The following is a 25,304-nucleotide window of genomic DNA, read 5'->3' as shown; positions in this document are numbered from 1 at the left end:
TTTGAGGAAGGCGTTTCTCAATAGATTGCGCAAACAGTATGCTGCAATAAGTAATTTGTCACATTCACTTCAATTCATTTGTAGAAGATGGTGCTCAAAAAACTTGTGCCAAAAGTGCACTACTGTTTTACAAGGCCCTTCTGGTCTGACACAGTTCACAATTGAAATTCGTCTTTTGTAAATCCTGGAGTCATCTTTTGAGTGCAGCTTGGCAAGATTAAATGGATTAAATGTTGATGTCATCCATAACGATGTATGCTGTCAGAATACAAGAATATGGAAGTTCATTTCGATGGGAATAAAGATTCAGTCGGCTATGAAAGTTGCCTTAGCTTGTTCCAAAAGTTTCTGCATGGGAGAAACTGACAAGTATAATTTGGGGAAATTTTGTGAACAAGCACGGACATTATTTCTTCCACATTTCTGCCAGTGTATACTGTAGACGTTCAGAATCAAAATTCTAGAGATGTTTAAGGTGTAACCCTATCTTGTTGTCAAGAACTTGAAACAATGCAATGAAGCTAGCGTGCGCTTATTGTTAATAAACTTATCTTTCATTGGAATTTTAGGTGAAATGTGCAAAAACAGATGGAGGAATATTCGGGACTCGTATCAGAGAAATAAACGAGAAAGAAAGCTTGGAACAGGTTCAGATGCCTCAGCAAAACCAAGAAAATGGGTTCTGCTTGATCACTTGGCTTTAAGAAACCTACGTTTCGTGGCATTTTAAATGAAATTGTCAAGAGCATATGGAGAAATATTAGTAACTCATACCGGAGGAATATGACATAAAATGGTTTCATTAGGTCCAAATGTGTCAGCGAAACAAAACAAATGCATTCTCTATCGTGTGATGACCACACGATTCTCATTGCGCGTCGACAGAACTGGCGGCTAGTCGCGACGCTCCCGGAGATATATGAGCCCAAATCTCGGAAACGGAGATCGATATCAATCTGATCTCAACTTAAAAAATAATTTCGATATGTTAGCTTCTTTTCATCGGCAACGATGTATGACCTAACGTGAACCATACGTAAAGTAGCCAGCGACCACATTTTTCACTGTACACAATTCAAATTTTATGCAGTAGGTTACTTGTAAATTAAGTATCGGGATAACTGTGACGAATGTCGGAAAAATAGATACCTCATTATCAAGCTGTGATGTGAAACTGTAAGATACGCAAACATCAATTTTTTGTGCCTTTTACTTTCCTCACAATTGATAGAGAAGTAATATACAGCGAAAAAAACACGCAAAACCGGAAGAGATGCTTTTCAATTTTTTAAAGTAAAAGGAGAATCTGTATCGAAAAACTAACTCTGGGAGCCGATGTAACTTTGTTGCATTAACATACAGTATTTTTTACAGCAAGAAAATCGGAATTCTTATTTTTCTTATGTATTTGAATCCGCCGCCGCCGACCGGAGCTTGGGAAACGGCGACGACTCCAGTCGTGTTGCGACCGTGTCGCCGTCTGCCAGGGTGGGGAAAGAGGAGGGGGCAGCGTCGCAGTCGCAGCCAAGTGTCGCGTCTTGCACAACGTAACTTTAGGTTCACCGCCAGCCGCTACTCCTCACTGATCATATCGCGTCCAATACACCCCAGAGGCCAGCAGGTACCGGCGCCCGGCCTTCCGGAAGGCGTTCTGCACAGTATTAATGCCGCTGTTTCGAAATTTCCTGACAGATTAAAACTGTGTGTGCCGGAGCGAGGTTCAAACCAGGAACCTTGCCTTTCGCGGGCACACAGTTTTAATCCGCCAGGAAGGTTCAGGTTCGATGCAATTCCGCACTGTCGCCTAACGCACAAAATGAGTGGAACACCAATGGAATGCGGACTTACATAGAAGAGAGCATGTCATTATTAATTTTTTTTTTTTTAGGTGTAACAGTAGCTTCGGACGTATGCCACGGAATCTTGAGATTTCGCTTAGAGGCTTTTTCTACCAGAGGCTTCTTCTGGCTGAGTGGATCTGCAAGGTATTGATATATCTTTGAAGTGCATTTCCCGTAAGTAGGTTTGCAGTTCTGATTATTTATTTTCTTATTACTGACTTTAGTAGGAGTATGTTGCCCTTCAGTACATGCGCAAGTGATTAGTCTTTGAGGCCTCGTATTAGATGTGAAGTAAGGACGAGCAGTCCACGTGTGAACACAATGACAATGTATTTCTAAACGACCACTCTTTGTATACTGGAGAGAAACAGCCCACGTGCCGCGCGGGATTAGCCGAGCGGTCTAGGGCGCTGCAGTCATGGACTGTGTGGCTGGTCCCGGCGGAGGTTCTCCCTCGGGCATGAGTGTGTGTGTTTGTCCTTAGGATAATTTAGGTTAAGTAGTGTGTAAGCTTAGGGACTGACGACTTTAGCATTTAAGTCCCATAAGATTTCACACACATTTGAACATTTTTTGAACAGCCCACGTGTCGGCATTGCTATCTCATTTTCCTATGCGACTACCGTGTTGATTGAAGCTTCCGACTTTCTAGAGTCTAGACGATCAATTTAATCTGTATTACGTTGAAATAAACTGTATTCCTCTGACATACTTTTTACAGCCGTTGAAAGTGACGCTAGATTTAGTCACAATAATGCTGAGCGTCATGAAGGTGACGTGATCTTATTTACTTTTCGTGAAATTGTCAGTAACTTGGCCGCCGGAGACAGGAAACTAATTTGAGAAGAACACACTAGTGTACTAAACCGTGTTTTTGCTGTTTGGAATCCCGAATTCTACCGAGCGAGGTGGCACAGTGGTTAGACACTGGACTAGCATTCGGGAGGACGACGGTTCAATCCTGCGTCCGGCCATCCTGATTTAGGTTTTCGGTGATTTCCCTAAATCGCTTCAGGCAAATGCCGGGATGGTTCCTTTGAAAGGGCACGGCCGACTTCCTTCCCTAATCCGATGAGACCGATGACCTCGCAGTTTGGTCTCTTACCCCAAATCAACCCAACCCAACCCAATCCCGCATTCTGCAGAGAGTGAGTGGAATTAAAATTTTGACTGTATCCGAATACAAGTTCAGTGCTTTAACAGTTCCTGCGATCTGTCGACTGGAGGGAAATCCTGTCGGCGTCAATGTGTGTGGGTCCTCTGCGGGAGGCAGCCGTGTTTGTTGACGCAAAGTATAACAGACAACTGGTGAGCGGCGCTGGGGAGCAGACTGCGCGCGGCGGGCGGCGAACACATGGCCTCCAGCGGACGGCGGCCGGCTCGTCGTGGCCGCGGCGCGAGATAAGCGCGGGCGAGCCGCGGCCGCAGCCGCTGCCCGCGATACGTATCTGTCCTCTGGCCGGGACTCTCCTCTGGCCGGGTTCGCATAAATATGCATGCGCCCGGCGTTCGGGCACGGTCCTCTTTGTATATTCTAACGTGACTCTGAGGTATTAATTGGTTTCCGAGACAATGGGGAAATGGTAAACTGCGCTCTCTAAGTGAACGCCTAGGAAAACAATTATATGCTCTTAGGTTAACATCTCGGGCAATTATATTATAAATATTTATAATGCGGCCAGCGACGACGCCGACTGTGAGTGTCTCCTCGAGATGAATTCCTCTCTCTCTCTCTCTCTCTCTCTCTCTCTCTCTCTCTCTCCCCTCCCTCTCCCTCTCTCTCTCTCACACACACATACTCACACACACATTCACACACTGAGACTTTAATTTTTGGCTGGGACCGTGGGCAACACTGTCTCAGTACTAAAATAGTTCGAATCCCCTACTTGCAATCGAGTTTTTCGGAAGGTTTCGCTAGGTCACCGGGCGAATGCCCCAGCTGGAAACCCCGTCACAATAATTTCTTACTGACAATCCCGCTCCCCCGCTCCCACCCTACTGCAATATTTTGCTGGAGAGGACAAAGTTCCACAACAGCACTCTCAGATCTTACAACAGGGAACGACTGCAAGTAGGCTGTTTAGGTTTTTATATTGGTAACGCCACGTAACGCTCTGTATGAAAATCACTGGCTGTGCTCTCTGCAGTCTCTGGTTGGTTAGCATTGTTGTAATACTCGCTATTGTAGTGTTGGGCAGTTGGCTGTTAACAGCGCGTAGCGTTGCGCAGTTGGAGGTGAGCCGCGAGCAGTGGTGGATTGGCGAAAGAGATGCCGGGGTTTTGAGAGCGGATGATCTGGACGTCTGTCCATCAGAGACAGTAAATTTGTAAGACTGGACGTCATGAACTGATATAATGACTTTTGAACACTATTAAGTTAAATACATTGTTTGTTCTTTATCAAAATCTTTCATTTGCTAACTATGCCTATCAGTAGTTAGCGACTTCAGTAGTTACAATCTTTTATTTAGCTGGCAGTATTGGCGCTCGCTGTATTGCAGTAGTTTGAGTAACGAAGAATTTTGTGAGGTAAGTGATTCATGAAAGCTACAGGTTATTGTTAGTCAGGGCCATTCTTTTCTAGGGATTACTAAAAATCAGATTGCGTTGCGCTAAAAATATTGTGTGTCAGTTTAGTGTTGATCGGAATAAGTAAAGAGAGTAGTGTCAGATTACGTTCAGTTTTGCTCAGCTGTTTGAAAAGCAAATAATGTAAGAGGTTTATCAGCACAGTTATTCATAAATTTTTCTAAGGGGACGTTTCACGACAAATGGAAAAAAGAAAAAGCTTTTCCGCAGCACCAATACTTCCCTCTGTCCATTCCAGTGACACACTCTGCGCCTTGTGCTAGTTTCGTGGTGATCGCGCTAGAGGTATGACGCGCCGGTGAAGGACTGCAGTAATTTACTGGTTACCGATACTGAATTTTATTTCCTCCTCCGGCATCCACTGTAATGGATAATTATCGAAGCGAGCTGCATCTATAGGAACTGTCCTCGATTTGAAGCTGCTGTATACGGGCTACTTACGTAAGGTCTCGAGCCACAGAAACCGTCAATGTCAAGAGATATGGAACGTGTCCAGCTTATGGAAGGTGGGAATCATGCGGGATTAAAAGTTCAAATTCCTACAAGGCTGTGGTATGTGGTATACGATGACACATTTGGACCGAACAAAAATTTCCACCATCATTCGGCTCCTCTTGAACCACGGCGCCTTTCCTGTACATGTACTCAGAATCGACATTTACCGTTGTCCTATATGTGAGAGTGATCCTGAGTTAGAAGCTGATGTAAAGCGCATCTTGTTTTCGTGTCCCAAATCTGACAGCAAACGATTGTAATTTTGTAACGCATTGATCAGTATGGGTGGCAACGGCCTTGCCGCAGTGGATACACCGGTTCCCGTGAGATCACCGAAGTTAAGCGCTGTCGGGCGTGGTCGGCACTTGGATGGGTGACCATCCGGACCGCCATGCACTGTTGCCATTTTTCGTGATGCCAATTGAGGAGCTACTCGACCGAATAGTAGCGGCTTCGGTCAAGAATACCATCATAACGGCCGGGAGAGCGGTGTGCTGACCACACGCCCCTCCTATCCGCATCCTCCGCCGAGAATGACACGGCGGTCGGATGGTCCTGGTAGGCCACTTGTGGCCTGAAGACGGTGTGCTATTGATCAGTATGGAAAAGCACCTCGCTCAATCAGCTTCCTCTGTTTCGTTTGCTAAAGACATTCATATTTTTAAAGTGACTGTTAATTTCCTTAATATCGTGGGCCGAAATCTGTACCTTTTAATAGTATTCACTTTTGTGTATAGCTTACGATTAAAAAATAGCGTGACTTGATAACACAAAAATGTCTACTTTACCTCCCATGCGGTTTGTTAAAAATTTACTGTGGAAAAAAAGGTCTCTAGGGAGAAAATGTATAAACTCCTATTTACAATTAACAATACAATGTAAACACAAGCTATAGGTTGCTAAATAGACTACCAACTGTGGAGGCCAAAATAAAATTGGGAAGTCAGCAAAGAAAGAATTACGGGACTCTAAAAATCGTGTAAACGCGCTTGAAACAGATATAATAGAAAATTCCTTTTCACAAAACGCAAATACATGACATTACGATACAGTTGTTAAAGCAGAAGTATTTTATGCATCTGAGGCCTTTTCACAAAAGGCAAATACATGACATTACGATACAGTTGTTAAAGCAGAAGTATTTTATGCATCTGAGGCTATCATAATTGCTGGTAGAACTCAAATCAAAAACACAATATATAGTAATGCAGCAACATATTATTTCACATTATTTTCTGTGTACCATATTATTTCACATTATTTTCTGTGTACCATCTTTTTAAACTTAACGAGTCTTCTGCATTAGCTATGAAGTAACAGAAAAGAGTTGTGAAACTATGTGACGACTGTAGCGAAAGTTTTGCGAACTCTGGGCAACTCTGGAGCCCGGCATTCGCGAGCGTGAGAAACAAGTCGCGGGCCCACAAAGAACAATGAGAGAGAACACAGGGATGGCATTCCTGAGCACATTTACCTTCAGAAAGAATTTATACTAAAAGAGTAGTGCGCCGGCCATTTTTACTTATTTTTATTTTTTTTCCATATAAAGAGACGGCGATAGCCCGGCAGCCGGACCGGGTTCCCGGCAGACAGCAGCCGCTTGTATATTCGCCCCTCGCGAAATTTACACCGCGCGGAACGTCTTTACACTCCAGGCGAATAATGTCACCCCGTAGCTGGCGTGGGGCCGCGCAGCAGAAAGAGAGAACCGCAGAGCCCTCCGCATGCTAAAAGCCGCGCCGCGCCGGGCCTCTTCGGTACTCGACCGCCGCGGCCAAGTTGTGCAAATGTTCCCAGAAGCCAAAAGGGTAACAGAAGTTAATGATCACATTGCGTTTACCTGCGGCGATGCATTTTCCAGCAGAACGTTCGCATCGGCCCCCACCATCTGCGCGTGACATTTAGAACTTTTAAATGATTTATCTTACGTGCAAATGGCACCACGAGTTGAAAAGGCTGCCACAACAGAGAAATTTGTGGCGGTCCGCATCAAACCCTATCAGAAGACTGATAAATTTGTCATATATATAGAGTGTTCATCTATAGATTCTGATAAGTGAATTTGCTAGTACCAAAATATGTGACATAAATGACCGTACCTTTTGATTCCATTGACTTAGGAGCTTAAATTTTATACACCGGCAATTTCAGCTTGACACCACTACCCGTTCCTGAGAAGAAGGGTTCTCACCAGACAAGCAAACAACAAAGTGACCGTACAAGAGTTTCATTTTTACCGACTGAGGCACGCAACCCTGCCGCTATTTTTTAAAGCACAACAATGTATGGAAGTGAATCATGGACTGCATAAAAGGTGGAAATGAGGTACGAGGAGGATGCTGAAAATTAAGTGGACTGACAAGAAAGCTTTATGTAGCACATACAGACTAGAAGAAGGGACAGGATGATTTGACATGTGTTCTGACATCAGGAAATAACTCGCATGGTACTAGAGGGACGCGTGGAGGACAAAAGTTGTAGAGGAAGCAGTGTGTGAAGTGTATCCAACAAGGGATCGAGGACTTTGGATGTAAATGGTACTGTGTGATGGGTGTGGCATAGGAGAAGAAGTCAGCAGAGTGATGCAAAGAAAAAGTAAGAAAGAGAGAAAGGGGGAATGCGGACAAGTGGTGTGTGGAGCGTGATACAATTAGCTGACGGCTTAACGATTAACAAAGCAAAGACGAAGGTGATTGGTTGGTGGGTTGATTTGGGGGGAGGGGACAAAACAGCGATGTCATGGGCCCCATCGTATTAGGGAAGGATGCGAAGGAAGCCGGCCGTGCCCTTCGAAAGGAACCATCCGGGCATTTGCCTGAAGCAAATTAGGGAAATCCCGGAAAACCTAAATCAGGATGGCCGGACGCATATTGGAATCGCCGTCCTCCCGAATGCGAGTCCAGTGTGCTAACCAGTGCACTACCTCGCTCGGTGACAAAGACTAGTACGAAGAAGAACGACTTAACATGAAAACTGGAAATAATACAATTCATAAAGATTTGGAGGAATTCTCATATCTGACACGTAAAACCACACAGGATGTTCGAAGATATCAGAAAGCACATTCGTACAGAAGGAAAATGCGACAGAGTCGGAAAATTTAAAAAAAAAAAAAAGCTAACAAATGTACCAATCACGGTCGCCTCCAAACGATAAAAATTTCTTTTCTTCATAAAAAAAATTAAAGTAACGAAACATACGCAGCTGACTGAAAGGATGGATCATTATGTGACGGGTTAAAAGACTGTGATCCGACTACAAAACTCCCAGTAAGAAAAGCTAGCACAGTGACAGACTGCACGCGCTACCTGAGTCTGGCCTAGGCCTAACCTGCACCTGCAGCAAATTCCATATTTTCCATGTTGAACTTTCTTCCTTTACATTACAATTCCTTTACGATGACATAGCTATATTAGTAACAACCCACAGGTCTAGATTATTCAGCGATTTTTTAAATTAATTACATGTGAACTGAGGAGAGCTTCATATTACGGTCCAGTAACGCCTGTAACGAGTATTTTCCTCTTCTCCTGCAATTCACGTGCCAACAAAGAAATAACCATCCTTCATTCGACAAAACGCAATGGCATTATTTTGCTTTTGGTTACCTAGAACTATTGAGTTTGTCGTGAAGTTTTTGTTATGGTTTTAGTGGCTAGAGGAAGCCGGCAGCAGCCGCGCGGAGTGGCCGCGTGGTTTGAGGCGGCATGTCACGGAGTGCGTGGCCACTCCCGCCGGAGGTTAGAGTCCTCCCTCGGGCATGGGTGTTTATGTTGTTCTTAGTTTAAGTTAGTTTAAGTAGTGTGTAAGTCTAGGGACCGATGACCTAAGCAATTTGGTCCCTCAGGAATTCACACACCAAAAAAATGGTTTAAATGGCTCTGAGCACTATGGGACTTAACTTCTGAGCTCATCAGTCCCCTAGAACTTAGAACGACTTAGACCTAACTAACCTAAGGACATCACACACATCCATGCCCGTAGCGCCTAGAACCGCTCGGCCACCCCGGCCGGCAATTCACAAACATTTGAACAACAAGCCGGCAGTATAAACAAATAACAAAAGAACTGATGCAATACGTGCGTGTTCAAATGTGCAATAGTGATGTTAGAGAACAGTATGAAATCTTCTGGAATGTTTTGTCATTCCGCACATTCTCTCCCAATTCCATGCCCTTCGTCTTGGTCATGAACGTCACCCATCTGTAACTCTGCAAACCATCATTTCTTTTGCCTCTTGAAGTCCTGATGAATAAGTGCATGTATAATGTTCAGGGAAAGAGATTCATTCTTTTCTTGCTGCAGACGGATAAGCTACTGCATTGATAATCTTCTTCTCCTGTTGATCTGTAGTCCTTTATGAACTTTGTCCTCTTCAACAATTCTCCTTCAGTTACAATGCAACGCTCGACTTTTCCATACCCTAAAGACCATTTTCTATAAGTCCTCCATGACTCCATCTATCTATCCATTTGGTTCTCGGTAGACCCTGTCCTCTCTCTCTCGATTTCCATCTAATAACCTTTTAGCTACTTCCGTATCATCCCTCCATGCCAAGCGCCACACCCATCGCTGGCTGATTTTCTTATTCTTCCGCTATACGGAGCTTATAAGTTGCACTTCTTCAAATCACGTTTATCTCAAAGAAATCAAGCGTTTCAATAGCTTTTGATTCTTAATGACTAAGTTTCCGAGACATCGTAAACACTGGTCTTTTAAATGTTTTATAAATGGTTAATTGATGACACTTGTTAATAACTTTGAGGGAAATAGTTTTTTATTGCAAAGTAGGCTCTGTTTCCTGCTATGAATCTATATTGATTTTGATAAGATGTGATATCTGAGTGGGCGACCTTCGATCACAGGCATTTAGAACTGTTCAACTCTCTCATAAATATAACTGACCAAAGTCATTGAGGGCAGCACATCGTCCTTACGTGTGCCTCCAGCAGCCACATATTTTGTTTTCTGTTGGTTGGTATTCAATCCCATATTTCTGCTGGCTTCCTCAAGTGTGATGAATGTCTCCTCCGTTGCTTCCCGAGTTCTTGCAACTATATCTAAAGTGTTACCTTCCATTGATTTATTCCAGAAATTTGGACAAAGTTCTCTAGACTGTAATGCTTTTAGAATAAGCGTATCCTATTATTATGGGTGGATTTTATTACAATATCATGCTTGTAGTTCTTTCAGTGACACCAAATAATTTCCTCCGGTAGTTGTATTACTTTCAGTGTATGATGAAATGATATTTGCTGTGAATAACAATAATTACGGTAGCCAAGATGTTTCTGGCGCAGAACGCGAATAGACAGTGCAAAGGTAACCGAAGGACGAGTGCGCAGTCGTCTGAGTAAGAATCCTCGTTAGTGGTCCACCCTCCTGGTAGCGCCGGGTGGGACCGCCAACACAACTCTTAAAGAGCTGCACGCTGCATTTTATTTTTGCAGTTCTCGTCTGGCTCGTTTCTTATTTCTGCGAAATGGGCGCGGTTTCCTGTTTTATTGCGTCGCTGAGGAGCCAGAATCGTGAGCACAGCCCGGTATGCTCCGCGAAATAAGCTATACATTCTAGTTTACACATGGCCTTCTGCCTGCCTCATTGTTTCCGATTCGCATGATTAACTCGGTGAATATATTAACGTGCTGGCCGCTGCCTTATATACGACAATGTCTTTTAAATGCCGATGCATCTTTCATGAGTATGTGGGAGCGCAAGGAAAAAATCGGCGAACAGAACTTTGCGAGCGGCTGACGCTTCTTAGTCTACAGAACGCTGAAATATCAAAAAAATTCACGGAGCACAGAAATAACGGAGAAAACGCAGGAAACGTTATTTGCCAGATGCTCACGATTTGTACCTATCTAGTTGTGAATAGAATGTGCAGGAGGCTCATAGGGACTTGTGTGTATTCACTGCATTTTCATTTGTATGTTCAAAAAATAGCTATTGATCCGATACGACAGGATAATTTATAGCAACAGTACCGTTAGGAGACGCATCTAGTTATATTTCTTGATATTTTCTTTTTGCCGGCCGCGGTGGCCGTGCGGTTCTGGGCGCTGCAGTCCGGAGCCGCGGGACTGCTACGGTCGCAGGTTCGAATCCTGCCTCGGGCATGGATGTGTGTGATGTCAAATGGTTCAAATGGCTCTGAGCACTATGGGACTCAACTGCTGAGGTCATTAGTCCCCTAGAAGTTAGAACTAGTTAAACCTAAGTAACCTAAGGACATCACAAACATCCATGCCCGAGGCAGGATTCGAACCTGCGACCGTAGCGGTCTTGCAGTTCCAGACTGCAGCGCCTTTAACCGCACGGCCACTTCGGCCGGCTGTGTGATGTCCTTAGGTTAGTTAGGTTTAAGTAGTTCTAAGTTCTAGGGGACTGATGACATTAGAAGTTAAGTCCCATAGTGCTCAGAGCCATTTGAACCATTTTTTTTTTCTTTTTACACAGTTTACAAAGCGTCGAAAGTACAGTGATGAGACTTGCAAACATAAAAATAGTTTATATAGTTTTTACGTGATGAACTATTTGTAACAGCTCAATGTAAAATTAAATGGCTAGCCAGAGAACAGGATTGCGTTAACAGAATCTTGTTGTAGCTTAGGAAGCCTTCTCTCGTCTATTTTGTTGATCTGATCTTTCTGTTTCCTCCTGTTTTGAACTATTTTATTCCGATTGTTACCTCCGCCTTTTATAATCATTTGTTCTTGTTATTCTGCGTTCGTGTCGTAACTTCTGTACCCCTAACATGTATGACTTCCGTTGAATAGGAATATCACGGGTAGCTGTCTATGGTCGTATATGAAAAGTACATTGCGAAACCATCAATTTACGTGCAGAGGTATAACGTGAGGGATGTTCAATAAAGATCGTGACTGAGTTTCCAAAACTTTATTTCAGAAGTTCATACTTCTGTTACTGTCGTCGTACTTCTTACCTAGGGCGATGCACTTGCTTCCTCTGTGTTACCACTGCTGAAAGATGTGGTGGAGGCCGTTATTTGCCACACATTTCAAAATCGCCTCTAAAGCTTTTTCTGTCACAATTTCATTATCAAATTATGTCCCTTAAGGTCCTCTTCGACAGTGGGACAGAGGAAAAAGCACAATGTCGGGTCTAGACTGAAAGTTGGATATGGTGCTGTACAAATCCTTTTCGCTTCACAAACGGTACCAAATTTCGGTCAATGTGAGTTCTGATATTATCCCGATGAAGTGTCAACTTCTAACAATTTCTTCCCTTTTGATCTGAATGTGCTTCTTTGTCAGTTGTCTCAGGAACTGTCTATTGTATTTTTTCGTGACTGTAGTTCTCTTGGAACAATGTGAGTGTACGTCATGACTTCATAATCGACTAATTCGCGGACTACCGTACTTGCAATTTTTTTTTTTTTGGTATTTGACCGAGTTTCATACACTGTGCATGGCTCCGATCCTTCCTGGGTCGTACTAAAACACTCGCTTTGATCTACAGCGAAGATGTTTCGCCACCATGCATCACTCTCATAATCAGCACACTGTCTTCTGCAGTGACTCACATCAGCACGTTCCTGCTTTTGGTCTCGAGTTAGCAAACGCGGATCCAGCGCGCACACACTACACGTGTGCAGATTCTCCTTTAAAAGTGTGTGAACACTTCCAGTTGACCAGAACACGCACAAGTTGTCTGTTAGTGAGGCGTGGATCACTGCGAATAGTGGCGACTGAGAGTCCATTTCCAGAGCCTCCGGGGATATATCTGCAGAATGTCTGCAATAATAACTACTTTGCGATTAGAAGCTAAAGTACAGTTGCCAATATTGTTATACGGTTTTCGTCAAATTCTGATACGATTAGCGAACACAATTGAACGGAGCGGCAGCGTACTTTTGTTTTAAGGGTAGCTGATAATTGATATCTGCCGTCATTCTTGCAATGTTTGAAGGAACAGGTTCAGCGAGAGCCTTTTTCCTTCCTTACTTTTTGAATGTCACTGCTTTCCCTACACCTAGTCACTCTGTTTTACCACGAAAATATCATTTCGACAGTCTGTGAAGCGAGTTCTGTACGACGTTAGTGACTGCTGACTACGTGCGAAGTGCGAATAGTGGAATTTCTGTTACCCCAAATTAACGTTTTTCATTGCTGTAGTTACCAGCTGAAGAGGGTATCAGGCCAAACATTGCTGGCAGTGCGTTAGTATAACACCACGTGCACAATTTCGTGTAGAGTGAAGCGAGATACCAAATTGAAATAGGCGGTTTCGACGAATTTTGCTTACACTTTTTTTCTTGCTGAGGAGAAAGTCAAAGATTATAGTGGCTTGTTTTGCGTCTAAAAACACATTACTGAATACTCGCACGCGGATCAAAGACTTTCGATTTGCCGATACCATTTTCTTAGCCGCACAGACGTCTACTCTTCCCCATACGTGGTCACCAACCTGGGAGTAATTACCCCTTTAGATGTTAAATGAAATTTTCTGAGGGTTAAAAACAAAAGGGTTCGATTGTGTTCCGCTCACAATTCAAATTTTTTCAGAGAATGTTACTACTACCTCTATTTAATGAAACTGTAAGTTGCGAATAATTTCATTTTTTAATACTAGCATTAACACGTGACACAATGTAGAGAAGATTACAGCTTGTGAAACGAATGTATGATCATCTTCTTCCTCACAGAGTCCATCCACTAGACCCAACTTCGTACGATGCATCTGTGATAGTGAAACTGAGACACGTGCGTCGCACATGCTTAAATATCTCATGAAAATGCCTCCTCCGAGTTATAGGTAGTTCCCAAAATTGACCAGAATCGTTTTCATTATTCATTTCAAAACAGCACAACACAACAGTAACTAGACGTACGTAATGGCTACTACACAGTTGCACAGCGTACTCCTCATTGTTAGCGCCAGTGGTCAGACACAAAGCATTGGCAGCCTCAAGTCTTCCAACTTCTGCCGGTTCAAAAGTAAGGAGACTAACAAGTCCAACAATGAAATGATTTGCGGACAATAAATACAGCGCACACGTTTTAAGATGGTTGATTTTAAATGTGTGTGCGTGGTGTGGATGATGCAAGTGTCGCTAGGGAGAGGAGCTATGCAGACGAATTACGTTTCGTAGCAAGAGTCATAGCGTAAATGTAGATATTCGCTTTCTTTTCTGACAATCAGTTGTAGATAGCACTTGCGACACACTTTGTGAACTTCTTCGTCATTCTATTAAGAAAAAGGTTTTTAGGAATAACCAGTATCTGTTGTTGTTGTTGTGGTCTTCAGTCCTGAGACTGGTTTGATGCAGCTCTCCATACTACTCTATCCTGTGCAAGCTTCTTCATCTCCCAGTACCTACTGCAGCCTACATCCTTCTGAATCTGCTTAGTGTGTTCATCTCTTGGTCTCCCTCTACGATTTTTACCCTCCATGCTGCTCTCCAATGCTAAATTTGTGATCACCTGATGCCTCAGAACATGTCCTACCAACCTGTCCCTTCTTCTTGTCAAGTTGTGCCACATACTCCTCTTCTCCCCAATTCTATTCAATACCTCCTCATTAGTTATGTGATCTATCCATCTAACTTTCTGCATTCTTCTGTAGCACCACATTCCGAAAGCTTCTATTCTCTTCTTGTCCAAATTATTTATCGTCCACATTTCACTTCCATACTGGGCTACACTCCATATAAATACTTTCAGAAACGATTTCCTGACACTTAAATCTATACTCGATGTTAACAAAATTTCTCTTCTTCAGAAACGCTTTCCTTACCATTGCCAGTCTACATTTTATATCCTCTCTACTTTGACCATCATCAGTTATTTTGCTCCCCAAATAGCAAAACTACTTTAAGTGTCTCATTTCCTAATCTAATTCCCTCAGCATCACCCGACTTAATTCGACTACATTCCATTATCCTCGTTTTGCTTCTGTTGATGTTCATCTTGTACCCTCCTTTCAAGACACTCTCCATTCCGTTCAACTGCTCTTCCAAGTCCTTTGCTGTCTCAGACAGAATTAGAATGTCATCGGCGAACCTCAAAGTTTTTATTTCTTCTCCATGGATTTTAATACCTACTCCGAATTTTTCTTTTGTTTCCTTTACTGCTTGCCCAATATACAAATTGAATAACATCGGGGAGAGGCTACAACCCTGTCTCACTCCATTCCCAACCACTGCTTCCCTTTCGTGCCCCTCGATTCTTATAACTGCCATCTGGTTTCTGTACAAATTGTAAATAGCCTTTCGCTCCCTGTACTTTACCCCTACTACCTTCAGAATTTGAAAGAGATTAATCCAGTCAACATTGAGAAGAGCTTTCATCAAGTCTACAAATGCTAGAAACGTAGGCTTGCCTTTCCTTAATATTTCTTCTAATATAAGTCGTAAGGTCACTATTGCCTCACGTGTTCCAACATTTCTACGGAATCCAAACTGATCTTCCCCGAGGTCGGTTTCTACCAATTTTCCATTGGTCTGTAAAGAATTCGCGTTCGTATTTTTCAGTATTGACTCATTATCCTGTCGTTGAATGAAACACCTACAGAAACTAAGTATAATTCATCTTCTGTCATTTTAAAGCTAAGCGTTCGAAGAAAATTCTTTGTCATTCTGAAGTCTACATCATGATGGTGGAGAGGGGGTACCGGCTACCGTCCGGCTGGTCTGAGGGGTGACGGCCTCACATCGGACAGGTTGGTACGGCGTACGCAGGCCTGTGGCCGTGTATCGGCGAAGCGACCTGCGGCCGTGTGTCGGCGCGCTGCGCCACCCCTGCACTCAGTATGCAAAACTGCCGGCCCGCCATTGTATTCGGAATGTGGCGTCCGCCGTAAGCCTCCCCACCCCCGCCCCCACCTCCGCCGGGCCGCCCGCGCCCAAATCCGGTCCTGGGCGGCGGGGATCGCCGGCGCGCCGCTCCAGAGCCTTATTCCCCCGCGAGCGCGATTCGCCGATGGCATCGCGAAGGCCATGAAATTTCAACAGTGTTACAGTTGCCCTGGCCGCGCACTGGGTTACAACGCGAGGTCGATAACCCGGAGGCCGCGCGCTTCACCGAACGTAAAAGTGTAGCAACTTCTGGCTGTACCGTTAGTTAAACCCAAATGAACTAACATATTCCTTACATACGCCATCTGACAAAAACTGAAGCAGCCACAAGAGAGTTACAATTCTCTGCGACAGGTGCACGACACCCAGGTTTTACATGTGTTGCTCATTTTTTACCAGCCTGATAGTGGATATAAAGGGCTTTAACGGCGTCAGCTGTTGAGTAACCACTGTGAAGGACACGAAAATGCCTCGTACTCGTGTGAGACAGCGTTATCAGCCCTTGGTAGGGTTTGAAAGGGGCCTCATTGCAGGCTTCCATTTGGCTGGCTGGTCGAATCGTACAGACTTGTGGGGCATTCGAATGTGACAGTGGTCCGATGTCAACAGCACAGGAACGTGAGAGCAATCGCACTCTTCGTCCAAGCTCCAGTCGATCACGTCTGGCCACCAAAAGGGAGGACGGGCACACTGTGCACCAACCACGTCTTAGCTCTTTCCCATGTAAGGCTGCCATCCGAGAACAAGTAGTCGACTCCACGTAACGTTCTGTGTCATACCACTCCATTGGTCGGAGAGTAGCAGCGACTGAGCTATCGAGTTACCGTTCCATGTATAGGCCGCCATTAACACTATAACACAAAATGTCGCGGTTGGTCTGACCCTTGGCCGGGAAGCACGGACTGCTCACGAATCGCGATTATGCAGTACCCCGGATCACCATGGTCGACGGCGACATCCTACTCGTCCAATGGTTCGGAGAGGGACAGTGATGTTCCTCCTAGCGTCGCGGTGCGGGGAACCATCGAATGTAACTTAAATTTACGGTAGTGACTGAGGGAAATCTGGCGGTACAACTTACATTTGTGTCCTCACATGTTACCTCTCATGCGACGGTATCCTTGTGCCATTCTTCAACAGGGCACCTACTTGTCGACGCATAACACGTGTCTGTATGAACTTTCTGCGTGATGCTGAGATACTCCTCTGGCCTGCAATATCACCAGATCTGTTCCATACAGAACACGCGCGGGACCAGCTTCGACATCAGCGCCAATATCCAGGATATCAAGAAGCAATTGGAGCAGTTGTGGCTTCATGAGTCCATTTGTAACCGAATCAGTGCCTCCAACCAGGCTGGAAGTGAGACAGCATCATACTGAAAAGTGGATTCATACTGAAAAGTTCTTTGTAAATTTTACTCAATTTTGTAATGAGTGAAATCACGTCCCGTACACTCGTAACCCGTGAAGTTTCCTTTCGTTCCCACCTCCTGTTCTGGGTGCTTCCGTTTTTTGTTGCGCCTATTGGAAGCAAAACTGAATAGAGTTGTTGAGAGCAACGAAAAACTCATCAGCTGCAAGTAAAAGGCAGTCTCTGATAATTGCGTCCAACAACGCAACATGTCAGTTTGTATCTGATGGAGAATATTTCTGTTTTATGGACTACTGCTCGAAGGAATGGAATTACAAGCATGCTGTACTAACAGCGTGTGCCAAGGGTACTCATAAAGCATTATCACTTCGGAAAATAAGGTTACGTAATTTAATTTTTGTTTATTTGCCGGTTCGTTTCTGGAAACTTGATACACATTAAAATCGTGGCGCCACGGTACCGCATCACCGCACTACGGAAGTCAATACGACACGGAGTATTCCACTGTTAAAAGTGAAACATCGTGCGTGAACTAGTTTTCAGCAGCAGTAGGAATGTTGCAGCTATGTCCGTCGAACCCAAATTACTTTTTTTGGATGTCTGCATTGACTAATTCCGCTGCAACATTTCAGAGCTGCCCAAAAGTAATTAACGCACAATATTCCGCATTTAGCGATGGACGGTGCCATTTCATTTTGATCCATCTGGCGGCATCGCGAGGTGTCGTGGCGCAGCAATGAGATTTGTATCAAGACTGTAGAAATGTTTCTACATACAAACAAAAAATAAAATATATAACTTTAGTTTTAGAGTTGATAATTAAAACTTTATAAGTCTCGTGCAAAGATTCGCGTAACAAAAATTTGTAGCTAACAGAAATACTGAAAGCTCTCAACTACCAGATACATAAGCACGGTTACTTTTTCTCTAAACCTTCTTACGAAATTACAATACCTGACAGGCCAGATTCCACGAATATCTCCACATGTTCTCCATACCCTCACTCCAAGAATTTCTTCTGTAGGGCCTATTAAAATAAAGTTAGTCCAATAACGGGTCACTGAGAGCACACGAACAAGCCTCTTTTCAACGCTATATCGTAGACTGAAACGAGAAGAAATTGTAGTATACGGCGTATCGTGTATGATATCTGGCGTATTTAATACCGCCTGAAAGGACTTATTTTAGTGTGAGAAGTATAGATGACGCAAGACGTGACAGCAAGGGGAAAACCCGTAATTCAGGCGTGAATGATCCTATACTTTATTAATTATTGTAATACTAGACGCTAAATGTCGATATGGTGTACCAAGAGAAAAATTGTGATACTTCTGAAGTCTTGTAAACATATCAAGAATTGATGGCGCTGTCGGTAGCCGAATGTTTACGGAAGGTAGACAATAGAATTGAGCTAACTTCGCAGTGCACAAAAGTTTTAGTTGACTTCTACGAGTGATTCGAATCATTAGCTTAGTAGTAAAGATGGTGACATTTGAAACTTTCTTGCAGATTAAACCTGTGTGCCGGACCGAGACTCGAACTCGGGACCTTTGCCTTTCGCGGGCAAGTGCTCTACCATCTGTGCTATCCAAGCACGACTCACGCCGTGCCCTCACAGCTTTACTTCTGGCAGTACCTCGTCTCCTACTTTCCAAACTTTCCTCTCTTTCAGTAGTGCTAATTCTGAAAGGTTTGCATGAGAGCTTCTATGAAGTTTGAAATGTAGGAGACGAGTTACTGGCAGAAGTAAAGCTGTGAGGACGTGGCGTCAGTCGTGCTTGGACAGCTCAAATGGTAGAACACTTGCCCGCGAAAGGCAAAGGTCTCGAGTTCGAGTCTCGGTCCGGCACACAGTTTTAATCTGCCAGGAAGTTTCATATCAGCGCACACTCCGCTGCAGAGTGAAAATCTCATTATGGTGAGATTTGTCATATTTCAACACTAATGTTAATAACGTCCACCAATGCTCAGATTTTTTCTGAATCAATAAAAAAAATTTGCCGGCACCCCGAATTAAAATTTTTTCGTAGAGGTTGCATCTCGGCAGATAATACTCAATTACGTATTTCAGAGAGTCAGGACGCCGATCGAAGCTATCTTCTGCAGGTACATCGTGAGGGAAACGGATAAAAAAGTGACTCTAATCCGCATATTTCTTGATTCAACAAGTTGCAAACTAGGGAAAGAAAGAAAGAGCTAGAGTAACCAAAATGAAGTCTCCAGGGCCAGGGTTTTAGCGTCCAAACGCTTGCAGTACCCCCTGTCCAGCTTACGAGTGATGTGGGTAGTGGCAGTGTAGATCACGAATCGCAAAGGGACGTTTCAAGCAGACTTAGTCTGTTGTAGAGAGTCCTATAGTTTAGCGTGGAATGTTTAACAGTGAGCAACGTTACTTTTTCTTATACTACGTTAACTGCCTCCGTTGGATTCTTATTTGCCGGCCGGTGTGGCCAAGCGGTTCTAGGCGCTACAGTCCGGAACCGCGCGACCGCTACGGTCTCAGGTTCGAACCCTGCCTCGGGCATGGATGTGTGTGATGTCCTTAGGTTAGTTAGGTTTAAGTAGTTCTAAGTTCTAGGGGACTTATGACCTCAGCAGTTGAGTCCCATAGTGCTCAGAGCCTTTTTTTTAATTCTTATTTAAACACTTGGCTTCTAACTCACATACTTATGAGACAGTGGTGCGCTCTTAAGTACTCTGTGTATCGTAGAGCGGACTTCTGAAGGGAACAGGTCAGCCGCCATGTTTCACGGAGAACATCGAAAGAGCCGCCCGAGTCCTCCCACGCTCCGCCCGAGCTGCTCACAAATCAGTGTAATGCGATTAGCAGAACTCAACCAGCGCCGGAAGTCAGCTAATAGGTCTGGCCGTTTCCGCCGGTGTTGACACACACAAGGCGAGCAGTCAAAATATTACGTCTCAGCTCGGCACACAGGCGACCGAATCGCGTAAATCCTGTGTCGGAGGCGACACGTGACGCGGATAAGCCGAGCACGAGTTATTAGGGGGCCGGAGCTGGAGAGAGCGCGCTGCCCACACGCCGGCCGTCGCCTCCTTCTTTTTACAAATTATCGCAGTCTAGCAATAAATACACTCCGCACCGGCCCTAAATTTCGCCCCTACGGCGGCTGAGGATTGGGGAGTAATCGGTCTAGTTCACTGAACCTCAAATCCCTTATCGCGTGTAAAGGAGTGCGTAGCACTCGTGCACTGTCCGCGTTTCAGCAGTCTAATTGTGGAAATGGGATTATTGCGCACCGGTCCCAGATATATATCCGCTGGGACTCCATTAATAAAGCCGATGCCTGCGAGAGAGAGAGTAAAAAAGAAGGAAGGCGTCGAAGAAGGATGAGGGAGGGGTGGGGATGCTTGTTGTCTCCTCGTAAAATACACGCAAAAGTTCTTCCGTGGAAATACATTTATTAGAAAACACCCGCAAGTGTGGATGTCCCAGGATTTATGGGTCCAGCCGGGGCAGATGCTATCTGGTCTCCGGGAAGGCCGGCGCTGCCCCGAAAACAGGCTGCGCGTTCCGCTCCGCTCCTCTCCTTGCATAATGAAGTTATTGGCCGGCGGCTGCGTCTGCGTCTGCGTCTGCGCCCGCTTCCCCCCCCCCCCACCCCCCCCCCCCCCCCCACTCGTGTATCTCTGGGCTGTGGATTAGCGCGCGCGTTACAGCCGGGAGCGCTCTGCACCTCGCCTCTGTTATTCGGGTTCGCGGGCTGTCTCTTGCTCCTGTCAGCCCGTCCGGACTGTACTGCGTTTTCTCAGTGGCCATTTACTCGTTGCTTAAAGCGCGCGCTAAAGCGAACGGGAAAGGCCGCTGTGGGCAGAGGCACCACAAAGCGCACTTCGGGACTGGGAGCACAGAGAGCAAGCTATCGTAGCGTCGAGTGCTAAAAAGTCACCAGCAGTATCCAGGTTGAGGCTTTGCTCCATTTTTCCTTAATCGTGCCAGGACGGTTCTTTTGAAAAAGGCACGGCCGATTTCCTTTCCCATCCTAACGCAGTCTGAGCTTATGCTCCATATCTAGTGACTTCATAGTCGACGGGGCAATAATTGTAATCTTCTTTCGTCGTGGCAGTGGACGAAACGGTCATTATTTGTGAAATAAGCGGTGAGCAGTCAGCAGATGAAGGAAAGCTCCTCCGAAATTAACTTCTTTTAGAAGGCCAATACTCTTTTCCAGATTAACTGCGAATGAACGAGGATAGCTACTGATTCTTACGTGACCCTGTGATGAGGAAAACGGTTACTTCTTCCGAGAAGTACGTAAACACCCTCACCGCCAGCTTCACTTCTATTAGAGGCCTCAATGACACGGGTTTCACGCAGTACTGTGAACGCAGAGATTTTATATTCTTCTTAACTCCCTTCACTGTCATCCGCGGTCTACGCTCATTTAACGTACGGCATATTTCGTTTATTCGTATATCACGTTTGTTCCTGTTCTGATAATCTTTACTTCTCATGTCCAAAAGACTGTGATTCAGTTCATATTATTCAACTGAAATATTTTCCAGTTCTTTACACCAAGTTGTTGTAGCCTGTGACTTCGTCATCGAGTCGCGGGAACTGTGAAGTGCACAGCTGCAGACGACTTCACCGGTTGTGAAAGCTGCATTTGACAGAGAGCGCCTCGACATCGATCGTCAGCATTTGTGTAACACAGTATGAGCTCTCGCGCACGGATACAGACTTGCCTCTGTTTCCGTGCAACATGCAACAGTGAGGTGGCGGTAGCGAGTTTATGCTTTCTGCACAATTGCTAGGGCTCTTGTTATGCGCTAAAAACAACGTGGAAATAGGCGCCTCCAGATCCATGGTGTTATAGGTCCATTCGTGAAGTTTCACCGAGAAGAAGGTGAACTGTTTCTGCACTAAAAATAATAAATTCTGTGGTGTAGTTGTGCTCTTGAGTCTGAAGACTGGTTTGATGCAGCTGTCCATTCTGCTCCATCCCGTGCAAGCCGCTTCATTTCAGAATAACTATTGCGACTTACATCCTTCTGAATCTGCTTACTGTATTCATCTCTTGGTCTCCCTCTACAGCTTTTATGCCTCCATACTAAATTTGTGATCCTTTGATGTCTCAGAATGTTCCCTATCAACGAACCCCGTGGTTTGGTCAAGTTGTGTCCCCCCCCTCCCCCCCCCTTCCGTTCCATTCAGTTCCTCCTCATTAGTTACGTGCTCGACTCATCTGATCTTCAGCATTCTTCTATAGCACCACATTTCGAAAGCTTCCATTCTCTTTTTGTCTCAACAGTTTATCGCCGATATCTCACTTCCATACATGGCAACATGCTATACAAATACCTTCAGAAAAGATGTCCTAACGTTAAATCTATAGTCGATGTTAACAAATTTCTCTTCTTCAGAAACGCTTTCGTTCTCATTGCGAGTCAGCATTTTATATCCTCTCTACTACCGCCATTATCAGTCATTTTGCTACCCAGATAGCAAAACTCGTCTATTACTTTAAGTGTCTCGTTTCCTAATTTAATTCTCTCAGCATCACCTGATTTAAATCCTCGTTTTGCTTTCGTCGATGTTCATCATATATCTTCCTATCAAGAGACTGTCCATTCCGTTCAGCTGCTCTTCCAAGTCCTCTAACAGAATTACAACTTCATCTTCAAACCCCATAGTTTTTATTTCTTCTCCATGAACTTTAATTTCGTCTCCAAAATTTTCTTTTGTTTCTGTTACTGTTTGCTCAGTGTAGAGATTGGATTTTACTGTTTGCTCGGTGCACAGATTAAATAACATTAGCGAGACGCTACAATCCTTCCTCACTCGCTTCTCAATCACTGCTTACCTTTCATGCCCCTCGACTCTTATAGCTGCCGGCTGCTTACTATACAAGTTGTAAGTAACTTTCCGCCCCCTGTCTTTTACCCAGATGATTGAAATTCAGGTCATAAACTGTAACATATTATTTCCTGTCGGTGTCTTGTGCGAGTCCCGTTCGCTATAATGGTACCCATGTCCAGTTTCCTATTTCAGAGTAGAATGAGTTAATGAGTTTTCCTTCTGCATGAGTATGATGGGCCGGTCTTTCCCTAATCCTCCTCAATGGTTGGTGGTCAGAGCGGACGTGGCTTTGAAAAGGCGAGTAATTTTCCAGTGACGTTTGGTGTTTTCCAACAGTTGTCGCTGAGAAACGTCTTGTAAGTCCGGACAAGAAGCAGCACCTTACAGCAGCAGTAAGATGGCCATGATGGCTTGATGAAAGAAAAATAGCACAATAGAAATCGTGGAAAATTCGGAAATTTTTGGTACGTTTCTGTGGGACCAAACTGCTGAGGTCATCGGTCCCTACGCTTACACACTACTTCATCTAACCTAAACTAACTTACGCTAAGGAGAAAACACACACTCATGCCCAAGGGAGGACTCGAACGTCCGACGGGGGGAACCGCGCGTACCGTGGTAAGGCAACTCAAACCGCGCGGCTACCCCGCGCAGCAGAAATCGTGCCTGGCTGATCAATGGACTACAGAGAGATGAGCCAGCAGCATTGAACCATACTAAACCCTCCAACCTAACAGTTTAGGCTAAAGTATGGAACTCACTATTTAGCACATAATACAGATAGAGAGAAAAAATGAAAAATAAACAAAGACAGATGTATTGAAGTGTAGCAGAAATGACATTTGCGACGAACTTTACATCGGAAATGGGGATCACATAGAAGAGAAGAAAAATTCTGCTGCCTTTAAATCTATATAATGGATGAGAAATTAAGCAAGGAGGCTATAAACAGCAGACTAGCACAGGTAGAGAGAGCATTCCTCACCAAAAGAAGGCTGGTAAAATCAAAGGAAGCTCTCGAGAAAGCAGTTTCTCACGATGTCCGTCTCAAGCATCGCACTGAATGAGTCATGGACTGTTAAAATTATTTATAGCTGTTAGGGTCGTGGATGTGTAATAGGAGGAGGAGATTAGTGTTTAACTTCCCGTTGACAACGAGGTCATTAGAGACGGAGCGCAAGTTCGGGTGAGGGAAGGAGGGAAAGGAAATCGGCCGTGCCCTTTCAAAGGAACCATCCCGGCATTTGCCTGAAGCGATTTAGGGAAATCACGGAAAACCTAAATCAGGATGGCCGGAGGCGGGATTGACCGTCGTCCTCCCGAATGCGAGTCCAGTGTGCTAACCACTGCGCCACCTCGCTCGGTGATGTGTAATAGCTTACTATTGTTAGAACAGATCCTCGAGCCACTCACAAATCCAGAAGTCCATTCAGTCGTTCCAACTGATTACGAACCGTAACAGGAACGCGTTTTTTTCTAATCTACGTTGATACCTAACTGGGAATCGCTGATGAATGTTCCCTCAGTTAAATTGTAACTCGGGGTGAAAGTCGTGACAATTCACACAAACAAACTACTGTGCCACAGTAATATTTATTATCGTTAGACTAAAAAATGGCTAATGTGATTACAATTGTTCGCATAAACGATTCATGCTTCTGCCGAAAGACAGATACTGCCACTGAAATAACGGCAAAAGCCCTCTTTCCAGACGAATCAATAGCGTTTCTCTGAAAAGAATTTTCATTTACGTAGGTATAAATGTTTTGCAAGATTCTCCTGCAGATGGATAAAAAAGGATTCTGTACCACACCGTTTAAATACGTATTTTACAAGAACACGCAGCTAATACCGTCCCTGCAGTTACGCATACGTTTACTTAAGTTGTTAATTCTTTGAACAGAAGTGAAAAAAATTATGTAGTAGTCAAATTAAAACAAAAAACCAACAGTATTCACAGTTCCGATGAATTTTTTCCAATTTATTTGCGGATGAAAATGATTCCTTCGAAACTACCTTTGTAAAACTTACCAGAAAACTGTTGATCGTGGAAATACGTATTATAAAATTGCGTTCACACAGTGAAGTACGTGCGTCAATACTTGCTACGAAAATGACGCTTCCAGCGGAATGAAAATGGTTGGAAAGGGTGTTTAAGCCTCTGTCCTCCCAAATTTAAGACCAGTCAGTTGACGGTAGCGAAACTTTTTTCGGCTGGCTATGTGTACTTGCTACCGCGATACCTACCAACACGCTTGTAAAATTACTTGCGAGTGCCATTAAATCGTTTGGCGCGAAAGTCTAATACATTCGACGACACAGTGCTGTGTTGCTGTATTTTTTTGCTTCATGCGTTCCCGTCGAG

At 44.4% G+C, this 25,304-nt stretch overlaps 1 protein-coding gene and 1 pseudogene across 1 annotated transcript in view; both read left to right on the top strand.

Moving 5' to 3' along the window:
* Nucleotides 1–25,304, top strand: part of LOC126417021 (protein dachsous) — a 423,732-nt gene that overhangs the window by 127,367 nt on the left and 271,061 nt on the right. The window lies entirely within an intron of this gene.
* LOC126417306 (5S ribosomal RNA) lies at nt 5,216–5,333 on the top strand (annotated as a pseudogene).

The sequence above is a fragment of the Schistocerca serialis genome, chromosome 8 (genome assembly GCF_023864345.2).
Source record: "Schistocerca serialis cubense isolate TAMUIC-IGC-003099 chromosome 8, iqSchSeri2.2, whole genome shotgun sequence".
NCBI classification, from domain to species: domain Eukaryota; kingdom Metazoa; phylum Arthropoda; class Insecta; order Orthoptera; family Acrididae; genus Schistocerca; species Schistocerca serialis.
The sequence above is the reverse complement of the archived record's forward strand: the minus strand, read 5'-3'. Positions and strand labels throughout refer to the sequence as shown.